This window comes from Cibotium barometz, chromosome 15, assembly GCF_041138505.1.
Source record: "Cibotium barometz isolate CiBa-2024 chromosome 15, ASM4113850v1, whole genome shotgun sequence".
NCBI classification, from domain to species: domain Eukaryota; kingdom Viridiplantae; phylum Streptophyta; class Polypodiopsida; order Cyatheales; family Cibotiaceae; genus Cibotium; species Cibotium barometz.
In genome coordinates, this window is record NC_141060.1 from 39426126 (window position 1) to 39440702 (window position 14577).

General features: G+C 48.6%; 1 protein-coding gene and 1 pseudogene across 4 annotated transcripts in view; one reads left to right on the plus strand and one right to left on the minus strand.

The window, feature by feature from the left end:
* The window catches only part of LOC147631285 (ARM repeat superfamily protein), a 202063-nt gene that overhangs the window by 64840 nt on the left and 122646 nt on the right, over nucleotides 1-14577 (plus strand). The window lies entirely within an intron of this gene.
* Nucleotides 5758-8320, minus strand: LOC147631287 (uncharacterized; annotated as a pseudogene).

Below are 14577 nucleotides of genomic sequence, written 5' to 3' on the forward strand. Positions count from 1 at the left end.
ACATAATCTTGGGTACAAAATAGTAATACAGTGTTGGCTATCTAGGGTATGCCTCTTCTAAATCTTGTCCTCTCTGGGTTCTACCACATGGCTCCCAGAGGGCATAAATTATATTCTCTGTCCGGCGTACCTTGTCTAAGGACAGTCGACCCAAATGTCAAAATCTCTTGATCTAGGTACACGAGCAGAGAGCTCTCATATCACCCTAATACATCCCTCATGGGCCTCTGTGACATGGTGCTCAAGGTGGTAAAACTGAGCTGGCGCAAGAAGGTCCTGCGATGATGGGAGATGATGGCCCGGATCTTCCTGTGGTGGCGTGGCCGTGGGCGAGGGCCATGGGGTCTGGGGCGTCGAGCTTTGCATAACTCAATGGCTCTGTCGAGTGTCACACCTCTTGGCCGAGCTCCTACACTAGCTTGTGGTCTGGGTATGATGGGTGGATCGGCCCTCGGAGTGCTGGTATGGAAGAAGTCAGTGAGAGCTCTCTATGCTGGTCCTCGAGCAAGTACAACCGATTTGGATCTCACTAAGGACTCCCTTTGTCTACGGAGGTCTAGAAGAAAAAGTCCAGGCATCTCTGATCCGGGAAGTCCACGATCCTGGAAAGTGGTCCGAACCTAGCTCGGAAGAGGCAGTGGAACCTCCCCCGAATCTCAATAGTACACGGGGCATCGACATATGTAATGGTCCTTTGTCTTGGGCTCTGTGTGACAGAGCTGGCATATCCTGTCCTCTGGTGCAGCTGCCCTAGGCCCATATCTGGCAGTCTCCACTCGTAGCTGGTGGGACGAGGTGCGGATCTGGCCGATCGCACATCTCACCCCAAAGGATAGGTGTATGTCCATGCAGCATGGACGGATGATGAACCCATCCTCTGTCAGGCATAGGAGGTGATCTCTGTAGAAGGCCATCTTTGTCCCCAGTGGACGACTAGGTGAACTCCATGTCCTCTGAGTATATAGTCTGACAGTGTCCTTCCTGATAACCCTGTTCCGCTCTGTGCGGCTGAGAGCAAATGACGGGGCCTCTATGCTGTACTGGAAGGGGGGGAGTGGCTCCATCTGCATACCGTGCATGCCAAACCAAGTGCCTACCTGTGCATACCAGCACTTTGTATCTCCCTCAAGTGTCAATTGTCTCGAGGACTCCAGGGCTAGCCGGGGGTATCTATTAAGTGGAAGCTCCCATAGCCTATGCTAGTATGTCACTGTTTGGAATAGAGCCTCTGTGACTATCGGTGCAGCGCCCATCTCTGCGCGCACAATCTCATGTGGCACTGATGGTTTACTCCTAATCATGCGTGAGATCATCGCCACTAGGGGCCTCTCCATCGGCTTCCACCCATCATATACCTCCTTTGTATCTGTCTCGGCCGGCTCTCTCCTCTATCTCCTCCTGTGGTATAAGCTAGGACCCCAGATGGGGGCACCATACAGTAGTGCAGGTGTAACTAGAGTATCAAATAGCCAAAGCTTCGTCCTCGGCTCGTGAAACTGTATCTGTGAGCATTGCCTCTCTAGTGAGCCAAGGGCTGCATATCCCCTCGTCAATCTAGCGTCGGCCGCCTTCCGCATTGAGAACCGAGGTCCAGCAAAAGTGATCCCAAGGTATACATATGAGGTAACATACTCCACAGGCTCTCCATTGTATGTAAACTGTACTGCAGGTCTAGTTATCCACTGTGAGGGGGTGTTAAAGATCATGACCTTGGTCTTTCCAAAGTTCACAGTAAGGTCCCAGTCCTCGCAAAAGGCCCGTAATGCATCCAAATGCCTCTGCAGCCCCTCTTGTGAATCAGAAATAAGAACAATATCATCTGCATACAAGAGGATCGGTATCAAGACTCGTGCCAAATGTGCTCCTGGTCCTCCCTATCTGTCTATGTAATCCGAGATCTCGTCAATGTATAGACCAAATAGAGTAGGAGACAAGGTGCAGCCCTGCTTCACCCTAATAGTGCTGTGTATGATCTCTGAGTCACCTCTTGGAGCCCGTACTCTGCCTGTGATGACTGACTCGTAGAGTGTAATGATCCCCCACAGCATCTCTGCTGGCACTCCCATATCCTGCAGTCTCTTGATTAGTCTGGTCCCTGGGACAGTGTCAAAAGCTTTGCGGAAATCCACAAAGCAGCAGTATATCCATTGCCCGTGAGCTCTCCCCTCCTCAATGATCCCCCGTAGTGTAAAGATATGATCTAGTGTGGAGTGCCCTCTCCTGAAGCCTCCCTGCTGCGGTGCTCTGAGTCTTTGCTCCTCGGACCATCTACTAAGCTCATGCTCCAAAATCGAACCATAAATCTTGGCCAAGGTGTGACCAATCATGATAGTCCTATAGTTGTTGGGGTCCCTGGGGTCACGTGCTTTCAAGATAGGTACAATAGTATTCGATGACCAGCTGACGGGGAAGCCTTCACATAAAGCCCTATTAAACATGTGAACTAGTAAAGGGGCTAGCGTGTGGAGAGAGAGAGAGAGAGAGAGAGAGAGAGAGAGAGAGAGAGAGAGTTGTATTAACGTCTTCAAAGGGCCAAGATGACCTATGAGACCAAAATGTTACATCATTTCCATGGAATACATCATCATGGTACTGAAAGTAAAACTAAAAGAAAATATCCGTGAAAAAAACAAAGAGCCTCAAGCTCTCACATCAACCAAGAATATCTCGCATAGGGTGCTGCAACATGGTACCCAGTGTCGTGAGGCTGGTAGGACGGGAGGAAGTCTTGCGGTGGTGGGAAATGATGGCTTTGATCCTCCTGAGGTAATGTGAGCGTGGGCTGCGGCCACTAAGTCAGGAGTGTCGAGCTTTGCATAGCTCAGGGGCTCTGTTTAATGTCACTCCTCTCGGCTGGGCTTTTGCATTAGCCTGGAGGTCGGGGGAGTGGGTGGATCTTCTCTCGGGGCTCTAGTCTGGAAGAAGTCAATGAGTGCTCTGTGTGTTGGTCCTCGACCGGGTGTAGCTAATTTGGGCCGTAGTAGGGATTCCCTGTGTCTACGGAACTCTAGAAGGAGCCCCAAGCATCGCTAGTGGAAAATGGAAAATCCATAATCCTAGAGAGTGGTCCAAATCCCTCTCGGAAGGGGCAGTGGAACCTCCCCTTGATCTCATAGTATACTCGGCATCTGCATATATAATGAGCCTTTGTCTCAGCCTTTGTATGGCAAAGCTGGCATGTCCTGTCCTCTGGTGCAGCTGCTCTCGGCCGATATCTGGTTGTCTCCACTCTCAGCTGGTGGGATGAGGTGCGGATCTGTCCAATCGTACATTGCATCCCAAATGAGAGATGTGTATCCATGTAGTGCGGGCGTATGATGAAGCTGTCCTCCGTCATGTGAAGAAGTCCCTAGGAGTTGGAGGGGTGGGTGCCAGGTCCTCTGAGTATCCAATCTCACAATGTCCTTCTTGATCACCTTGTTTAGTTCTGTGTGGTTGAGAGCAAAGGAAGGGGCCTCTATGCTGTACTGAAATGGTGGGAGAGCCCCCATGTGCATGCGATGCATACCAAACCAAGTGCTCACCCGTGCATACCAACAATGCGTGTCTCCATCAAGTGCCAGCTGTCTTGAGGACTCTAGGGCAAGCCGGGGGTATCAATCTAGTGGGAGCTCCCATAATCTGTGCCAGTATGTCACTGTCTGGAAAAGAGCCTCTGTCACGATAGGGACAGCCCCCATCTCCGCTTGCACAATCTCATGTGGAACTGAAGGCTTACTCCTGATCATGTGCGAGATCAGTGGCCTCTCCGTCGGCTTCCACCCATCATATACCTTTCCTATAGCTGTCACAACTGACTGACTTCTCCGTCTCCTCTTGTGGTATAAAGTGGGAGCCCAAATGGGGGCTCCATACAATAGAGCAGGTGTGACTAATGTGTCAAACAGCCAGAGCCTCGGCTCCTAAAACTGTATGATGTATCTGTGAGCAGTGCCTCTCAAGTGAGCCCAGAGCTGCATACCCTTGCATCAATCTGGTATTGGTTGCCTTCAGCATATAGAATTGAGGACTGGCAAAAGTGATCCCAAGATATACATAAGAGGCCACATACTCCACGGGCTGCCCATTGTGTAAACTGAGGTGCAGATCTACCTACCCATTGTGGGGATGTGTTAAAGATCATAACCTTGGTCTTCCCAAGGTTCACTGTGAGGTCCCGATCGTCGCAAAAAGCCTGTAATGCATCGAAGTGCCTTTGCAGCCCCTTTGGTGAATCAGAGATAAGGACAATGTCATCTGCATACAATAAGATAGGTACCAAGACTCGTGCCAACTGTGCTCCTGGTCCTCCCTGTTTAGATATCTCATCAATGTATAACCCAAAGAGAGTAGGAGACAGGAGACAGCCATGTTTCACTCTGATAGTGCTGTGTATGACATCCGAGTCACCCCTCGGGGCCTGTACTCTGCCAATGACGGACTCGTACGGTGTGAGGATCCCTCAAAGCATATCTGCTGGTACTCCCATATCCTGTAGTCTCGTCATCAATCTGGCCCATGGGATGGTGTCAAAAGCCTTGCGGAAGTCCACAAAGTGTCAGCATATGTGATGCCCATGAGCTCTCCCCTCCTCAATGATGCCCCATAATGTGAAAATGTGATCCAGTGTGTGGTGTCCTTTCTGAAAACCTGCCTGCCCTAGTGCTCTGAGTCTCTTCTCCTCGGCCCACCTGCTGAGCTCATGTTCCAAGATTGATCCATAAATCTTGGCCAATGTGTGACCAATCATAATAGTGCTGTAGTTTCCGGGGTCCATGGGGTCACCTGCCTTTAGAATGGGCACAATGGTATTCAAGGACCAACTGTCAGGAAAACCCTTGCATACCATCCTGTTAAATATATGAACCAGAAGTGGAGCCAACACATCCGTGGCATGGGAGAAATCCTCGGCAAGCAGCCCATCATGATCTTGTGCTCGCCCATTCGGCATCCTGTCAATGGCATCTCTAACCATACTCAAGTGGAAGGAGGAGGAAAAAAAGGGGGGGGGGGTGTGGCTGTCCGGGGACGTGGTAAAGGGAGGCGGCATAGGTGTGCCAAGTGTTGGGCGAGGTAATCGGAGTCGGTGTGCGATGATCCTAGAAGAGCCTCCAGGCCTCATTGTAGTCTCGTCCCAAAAACAACTGGTACAGCTCCTGCTCAAGTGTTGCTAGATAGGCACACTTCTTCATCCACGTGAAGCGACAGAAGATCACTCATGTTTGCTGGTGAGTGGCGGAGCTCAGAGCAAGCTCCTGCTGTAGGCGGGCACGGGTCTTTCGGCATTCCTCATCATACCAGTTGTTCTATGAAACAGTCCCATCTGGCGGTCGGGAAGTGGCTTTGGTGTGTTGGAAAGGCAGCTGTGGCGGATGTGTGAAGGGGGTTTGCAAGTTGAGGTTGGAGATGATGCGGAAGATGTGAGAGGTCTCCGTGGTGAAGTGGTATCTTGGGTAGTGATGGCATGCTAAGGTAGGTGGATGAGTGGTGTATTGGCATGTGAGGGAGAAGGCTAGGTAGGCATGATCACCTGCCACACCAATGGGGCGAGGTCAGATGGTGAAGTCTGAAATGAGCAGTATCAAGGAGAGAGATCCCATCAAGGAGTCCACTATACTGGCTCCATGTCTGAAGGGGTAGTAGGTGAAGGAGTTGGAACCCGGCTAGGCCATTGTAAATGACTAGTCCATGAGCGAGAAAGTACACCCCGTAGTGTGTGCAGGTCACCATGTCCTGTGATGTCCGCTCCAAATCCGTGCCCACTATGTCTACCGCCTGTTATATGGGATCATCTGTCTCAAAGAGGGGTGCCTGTGCACTGACAGTACGAGCGTTGAAATATCTAGCAAGGAGGATATCCCCTGGTTTTGAGAATCTCATAATATCATCATATAGTGGTAGGTATGGGGACTCGCCACTGGTGGCATATTTGGATGAAGATGGTGCAAAGTAGCACACCGCAAGGTAGATGTCACGGGCTCTCTGTGTATCGATCCTCACCCATATGAATTGTGCATTTTCATCCCATCTGATCACTTATATCACATGCTATAGCTCCTCCCTGTAGAGTATGGTTACTCCTCTCGAGCATTCTAGTGCCTCGTACTATATGGGACTGTGGATGGTGGATGGACTCCCATCTATATCCCCTCACCTCAGGTAGTCGGCTCCTCTGACACTAGTGTGTCTCTGTGTAAAGGATCATGTCACACCCTCTAAATGTGAGCTCCATTGCAGTTCCAGACCGCAATCTCTAGTGTGGTCCCATAGGTCTCCCTCTCTTGATGTAACTGCATAGATGACTGTAGCGAGAGAGAGAGAGAGAGAGAGAGAGAGAGAGAGAGAGAGAGAGAGAGCTGTATTAACGTCTACTAGAGGCCGAACTCGACCTATGAGACAAATCAATGTACAACTGTCAATGTCCTCTGGATGTCGAGAAAAACAAAAGGACAAAATGAACATGAAATAAACTATGAAAGTACTGAGCTAGTGGGGGGGGTGTGATGGATGGAGCACTACTGCTAGAGGCTCAGTATGCAACCTATATGCGTAGGTATACAAGAATGCAATGCAGATCTATCTAGCTCCAACCAGTACCATAATGGGGGTGTAATATGTGATACATAGGCGATGGTGAGGCAAAAATCCCTCGGAGCATGATCTCCGGGTGTGAGTGTAAGTGATCTAGTCGCTCCTGGATATGGTGCTGATGTCGAGCCCGTATCTGTGTGATCAGAGTCTGGTAGCTTGGTGCTCTCGGTCTCTGTCTGGCGTGGAGGTCCTTAGCACGTTGAAGTGTAACCCCCTCCTGTGTCCGGGTAATTAGTGAGCTGGAGTTGTCGCCCACCTCTCCCTGTGGTATGAGTCCGTAGTAGTGCCTCTCTGTGGCGCTGTGTCTCTAGCAAGAACTGGCCAAATCTGCGCTGGCTGCGGATTCCATGATCTGGCGGAGTGAGGGATGTCCACTGAAGATGGTGGTGTATCTCTCTCTAATGTCACTATATGCTCTGCATCTGCATACATAATGCTCCTCACTCTCAACCTCCTCCTGGCATAGTCTGCATATCCTCTCTGCTCTAGGGATCCGTGCTGCCCTACCTGCCTCAATCTCAAGCTGGTGTGATGACACTCTGAGCTGGCCAATCGCCACTCGGGCACTGTGAGGCATGTACACATCCATATATCCGGGTCGCTGAATGAATCCATCTGCTGAGATACGCATAAATTGATCTCTGTAGTATAGCATCTTTGGCGGTAAAGGTTGGTTGGGTGTAATCCAAGTCTCCTGAGTGTATCGCTACCATAAATCGTGCCGAAGGACTCTGTTCCTCTCACTGTGAGAGAGCTGGATGTGTGGTGCATGTATATCATACTGGAAAGGTGGCAGGTGATCTATGTTGAGACCATGCTGAGTGAGCCACTGTATCATCTGTGAGTACCATGATCTCCTATCTCCACTCTCTGCGAGCTGCATGGACACCTCAAAAGCTCTATGTGAGAGTCGATCTGATGGCATATCTCTGATCCTCTGTATGAAGCAGATCATTTGGAAGAGGGCCTCTACTAGCATAGTAGGTGCGGCAAACTCCGCTCGGACAATGTCATATGGGACGGAGGGTTTACTGCGGATCATCCGTGAGAGCATGAGAATCTGAGGTCTCTTTATCTGAGACCATGTAGAGGTGGCGAGCCCAGGTGCCCATATTGCTGCAGCATACATCAAAGCAGGGGTGACTAGTGTGTCAAACAACCACCCCTTCGTGCGGGGCTCCTGGAAGTGTGCTTGGTGACATTGTCTCTCTAGCATGGCCAGAGCTGCATACCCTCGTGTGAGTCTATCCTTGGTTGCCTGTGTCATAGTAAATCTTCCTGGGGGAGTCGCAAATGTAATCCCCAAGTACACATATGAGTCTACCACCTCTACTTGTCCTCTTGCTAGTGTGAAGATGGCCTGTCGACGAACCGGTACGGAGGTGTGGAAAATCATGACCTTGGTTTTCCCAAGGTTCACTGTAAGTCCCCTCTGTGTGCAGAAGTCATCGAGTGCATGGAGATGATGGTGTAGTCCCATTTGTGACTTAGAGACCAAAATAATATCATCTGCATATAGCATAATGTGGATTGTGGTACCTGAGATGTCTACCCCGTCCCCACCACCGTGAACAATGAAGTCAGCCACCTCATCAATGTATAACCCAAATAGTGTAGGAGGGAGTGGCCATCCTTGCTTCACACCTATGGTGCTAGCAATAACATCAGATAGCCCCCCGGGACAACGTATGCACCTGAGGACCTGCTCATATAAAGCATAGATGCCCCAAACCATCTCTGATGGGATCCCCAATGACCGGAGGCGCTGGAAGAGTCTCTCCCGTAGCACCGTGTCAAATGCTTTGCGAAAATCCACAAAGCAGCAGAATAATCTCCTCTCCCGTGCCCTAGCCTGATCAATCAGACATCTCAGAGTGAATATATGGTCAATAGTGGAGAAAGCTCGTCGGAATCCAGCCTGCCCTGGTGCTCGCAGTCCCTCCTTCTCTGCATATGAGCTCAACTCTACCTCGAGCATTGCACCATAAAGTTTGGCCAATGTATGACCAATCATGATAGTCCTTTAGTTGCTGGGGTCTATCATGTCTCCCGCTTTGTGGAGAGGCACGATGGTGTGCATAGTCCACTCAGCTGGTAGGCCCTCCACTAGTGCCCTGTTAAAGAGGTGAGCAACAAAGGGTGCCAGTGTGTTAGCTGCAGAAATAAGATGCTCACTTTGTATACCTCTGTGGTCAGCCGATCTCCCATGCTGTAACCAGCGGATAGCTCTCTCTACCATCGAGGCGGTAAAGAAAGTAGAGGTGGTGGTAGGACGGGGCTCTTGTGGCTGTGGTATGGGTGGTTGCTGAGGGATATGGTAGAGGCTCTTTGCATATGTGTGCCATGTGTGTGGATCCTCAATCAGGGTACGAGGGCGAAGCTCTCTCATCCTGCGCCATGCAGTGGCTGTATCTCTGCTCATGAGTAGGTGGTATATATCCCAGTATTGTGCCTCCTCATATGCACACTTCTTACTACGTGTGAGGGTCCTTATCTGTCGGCTCGCTTGTCTCTGTGTAATGGTCCCCAGTGCTCTCTGGGCACGGAGGTGTCTGTATAGCTCTCTGCACTCATCATCATACCACCGAATCTGGGGCATGCTCCCAAATCTATCTGTGTGTGCAATGTGTGTATGATGGGGGAAGCAGCGGGTGGCGGCCGTATGTAGTAGAGATGACATCTGAGTGGTGAGTGTGTCTAGAGGTGACAGGGGATCCATCTAGAGTAGCCCGTCATATACATGATGCTCATATATGTCTGCCAGGTCATGGGTGAAGTAGAAAGTGGTATGCGATGCCTGTGTGGGCTGTGTGGGTGCTGGTGTGGAGCTTGCGAGTGACAGCAAGAGGTACGTGTGATCCCCACTGATAGGACAGGGGAGGATGGGGAAAGGGGGGGGATGGTTAAAGATGTCACTGCCTGTGTGGTCTCCATGGACCCCATGATGTAGTCCACTGTGCTACCTCCCCCTGATCGTGGAAAGCATGTCAGTGCTCTTGAATCCTGCCACTGTCTCATCCCGTTATAAATAACGAGATGGTGTCGGGCTCCCAACTCAAGTAAGTGATGACCATATCTGGTGTTATCCGGCCCCATGTCCTCTGACACCCTGCAAGCTCCCGTGTCCTCCACCTCTAGTGTGTGCATCACCTGGGGGTGCTTGAAATCATAAATGGCGCATTGTCGGCTTTGTGTCCGTGCATTGAAGTCCCCCATAAGGAGGACTTCCCCCAGGTTGGAGTAGTGTATGATCCCATCTGAAAGGGCTGCATATGGTGACTCTCCCAATGGCCCTGTTGTTGGGTTTTATGCTGTGTATGCACCCAGAGGAGTGCTAGTGATCATCAGTAGGCTACTGGGGCACTTTTTACTTCAGTTAGTGGAGGTTTTTTCCCCCAGTTTAGTTCAGTTTCACTTATATGCAGTTTATAAGTGTTTTGGTCCACTCGGCACATTTATGGCCGGACATGTGAACACTTATCCTTTAGGGGTCACTATCATGTGGCTTGTACTTCACTTTTCATTCATTGAGATATACAGCAGTCGTGTTCACTCCCTCTCCTTGGTTTCCACGCCTGTTTGCTTTCTGTAAACCCTAACCCTAACTCTGTTTTGTCTTCAATTGGTATCAGAGCTTTGAAGCTCTACACTACCTGCCCGTACACATCCTGCGCCGCCTTCAGCAGAGCATTGAAGCTCTGTATAGATGCTGCCCGTACAACTGTACCTGCCCGTACAAAGCCTGCGCAGCCTTCAGCAGGTACGCTGCAGGTTCCGTACAAGTTCGCCGACTGCGCCATCAGTACAGTACTGCACGTCGCCTTCAGTCGGAGCTTGTGTACCAGTCAGTCTGCGCCACCTGCCCGTGTCTAGTCGCCTCCAGTTGGCCTTCAGCCCGTACACCTGTGCGCCGTCAGATATACTCCGCGCCTGCTGCCCGTACCTGGTCGCCTTCAGTCGGGTACTGCATTAGTCAGTCGTTGCCTACAACTATTGTGAGCGCCACCTTCAGTGCCGACTGTACCTGCACAGTACTGTGGTTGCCTCAGTATCCGTACTGTACCTGCTTGCTTACAGAGGACTGCTTTCGTACAGTACCTGCACAGTACAACAGTCTACGAGTACAACAATCAACTCATACGTATTAAATCTCAGCTGGTAAGCATTACAGGTTTTGAGTTTTGGGCATTCTTATTTTTCTCTGTGGAAAATATACAGGCACAACAGGCAGTTTTTCTAGCAAGAAAAATATACAGGCACAACAGGCAGTTTTTCTAGCAAGAAAATATACAGGTTTTTTGCACAGTTTGGGTGCAGCAAATTTGGGCATTTTTGGGGGATTTTGGCATTGTGTACGCCATTTGCTGCTCTACTCAGTCATTGGTGCATTGAGCTGCACATTCAGAGGATTGAGAGTGCAAGCAGATTTGGGTGAACTGTATTCAGTGGAGTACAGTTGTTATCAGGGTTTTTGCTATTAGGTTTTTTGGTAAACAGGTACAACATTGTGCGTAAAGCATAATGGCAAATCAACAGCAAAGTGATGTATTCACATATTTGTCTAAGGAAGACAAATTGGATGGCACGAACTACTCCTTGTGGAGTTTTATGCTGAAAAATGTGCTTGTGGCAAAAGGTCTTTGGGATTTTGTTAGTGGTGATGAACCACGTCTAGGTCCATTGGCTCCAGAGACTCCTCCTCAAGGGGGTGCTCGTGGACGAGGACAACAGGTACAGGCTCCAGGACAGCCATTGCCTGTTCAGAGAACAAATGCTCAAAAGACATGGGATGCCAGGGATGCACAAGCTTTGTCACTCATTGCATTGTCAGTTCAGAGGTCCATTATACCTCATATTCGTGCAGCTGGCACTTCACAGAATGCATGGGTGACTTTGGAGCAGATGTATGCTGCTCGTAATGAGGCTAGGATCTCATTTTTGAAAAGAGAGCTGGAAAATCAGAAAATGAATGAAGGAGATGATATGTCTAGCCACTTAAACAAGCTGCAGGATTTGAGAGAGCAACTCATCAATGTGGATGAGATTATTCCTGAGACACAGCTTGTGTCCACCATCTTGCACTCTTTGCCAAGATCTTACTTGGCTTTCCATACCTCTTTGAACCTCAGCATGAGGAATGCTGTTGAACCCCTCAAGTATCAGGAACTTGTTGCTCTCTTACTACAAGAGGAGCAAATGAGGAAGAATATGAATATGAACACAAATGCTGAACAAGCATTTACTACAGGTCAAAAGGGGAAAGGGAAATCTCAGCCAAAGAGTGCAAATCAAAATTCAGGTGATGGTGGTTCTTCACAGGATACCAAGAAAGGTGATGGACAGCCCAAGAAGAAGGGCAAATGTCATTACTGTAAGAAGCCAGGTCACTACATCACGGAATGTAGGAAGAGGATTGCCAAAGAGAAGGCAAAGGAAGCTGGGATGTCTGTTAATGATGCTCCTAAAGCTCCTCCAGAGACTGCTTCTTTTGTTGAGGACAGGGATTACTGTTTTTTTACATGCAGCTATGATGCCTCTTGGTCTTCACAGGCACTCAGTTTGACAGAGCATGCATGTACTTGGTATTTTGATAGTGGTGCCTCAAAGCATATCACATCTCGCAGGGATTTGTTTAGTCATGTTGGCCCTGCCCCTGTTGGCAAAACTGTTCAGTGTGCCAACAATGCTTCATATCCAGTGTGTGGCATTGGGGAGATTCAGCTTACAGCCATTGATGGCTCCATTCTCCGCCTTACAGATGCCTTATATGTACCAGGGATAAAGAAGAATTTGTTGTCCATTTCTTCTTTAGCACATTGTGGAATGCAAGTCCACTTTGATGATGATAAATGCATGGTCAGAGACAAAGCAAATGCCTTGACCTTGATGCTTACTGGTACATTATGTCATGGACTTTATGAGTTGGATGCATTTCAGCCAGTGGATCAGTCTGCTTATCATGCATTCACTCTTACTCCAGCTATGGTTGATGCGGAGTTATGGCATGCTCGCATGGGGCATGTAAATTTTGATAGTCTTATGCTTATGCAGCGACATAATATGTTTACAGATCTACCTCTCATGGAGAAGCCTCCAGATCACATTTGTGAAGGATGTATTTTGGGAAAAATGCACAGGTTTTCCTTCCCACGTGATCAGGCTCTAAGAGCAACTGCAAAGTTGCAACTTATACACAGTGATCTTTGTGGTCCCATGCAGACGAAGTCATTAGGTGGTTGCTTTTATTTTGCAACATTTATTGATGACTTCTCTCGTATATGCTGGGTCTATCCTTTGACACAGAAATCACAGGTATATGATGCATTTTTGGCCTTTGTAGCACTTGCTGAGACAGAGTCAGGATGCAAGGTGAAGACTCTCCGTTCTGACCGAGGGGGGGAATATATGTCACATGTGCTGAATTCCTTTCTTGGGAGTAGAGGTATAAAACATCAGTATACTACTCCTTACACTCCACAGCAGAATGGGGTTGCAGAAAGGAAAAATCGGTCACTCATGGAGATGGCCAGATGTATGCTAAAGGCAAAAAGACTACCACATATCTTTTGGGTGGAAGCAGTAATGTGTGCTTGTCATATTTTAAATCGATGTCCCACAAAGGCATTGGTTTCTATTACTCCTTTTGAGGCTTGGCATGGCCGCAAGCCTTCTGTATCGCATTTTCGTAGCTTTGGGTGTCTTGCTTATGCACACATACCCAAAGAGTTAAGGAGGAAGCTTGATGATAAAGCCACAAAATGCATTTTTGTTGGGTATAGCCGTGAGAGCAAGGGCTACAGGTTATATGACCCACTATCCAGGAAGATATTCATCAGTCGGGATGTGATTTTTGATGAAAAATCAGAATTATCCATGGCTGGTTATGAGGCAAATCAGGCTGAAAATGATGTGTTTGAAGGTCTACTACCCATGGAGTTTCATTCCACAGTTGGTGATCCAACTCATGCGGGTACTGGACAGCCAGCAAATGATGTAGGTGGTGCAGAAATTCAGCAGCCAAATGAGCCAGAAGCTGAACCAAATATGGGACAGCAGGCACCACAGGTCAGACATATACCTAGATGGTATTTGAGGACATTACAGGACAGCCATTTAGAGGGTCCTCTTGCTGGTCGTACTCGTAGGGAGACAAGGACCAATGAGCATGCACACATCATGGATTTGAATCTGGTTATGGCAGCCAGTTTACAGGATGATGATGAGCCTGATTCATTTGTGGATGCACGAGATAATGTGCATTGGAACAAAGCCATGCAGAATGAGATTGATTCTATTAAAAAGAATCAAACATGGGATTTGGTTGATCTGCCCAAAGGCAAGAAAGCCATTGGTACTAAATGGGTCTATAAGTTGAAAAGACATGCAGATGGATCCATTGACAGGTACAAAGCCCGTCTAGTTGCAAAGGGCTATGCACAGAAAAAGGGCATTGATTATGAGGAGACATTTGCTCCTACATCCCGTATGTCGACACTTAGGTGTGTCATTGCATTGGCTGCACATCGTGGTTGGGTTGTTCACCAGTTGGACATAAAGACTGCATTCCTACATGGGGACCTCGAGGAGGAAGTTTATGTATTTCAGCCCATGGGATTTGCAGAACATGGTCATGAGGGGAAAGTATGCCGGCTGAAAAAGGCCTTGTATGGTTTGAAACAAGCTCCACGAGCTTGGTATGCAAAAATAGATGCTTTTCTACTCACTCAGGGATTTGTGAACAGTCCATCAGAGGCCACTTTGTATGTGAAGAAAGAAGAGACAGATTTGCTGGTCATCAGTCTTTATGTGGATGATCTCTTGCTCATGGGATCAAATGATGACAAAATTGCAGCTTTTAAGGAGATACTGCAACAGACATTTGACATGTCTGACTTGGGCCTTGTACATTACTATTTGGGCATACAGTTTGTGCAGGATAACAGAGGCATTGGGTTGTTGCAATCACGTTATGTTGCTAAACTTCTGGAGAAGTTTAAATTTCAGGAT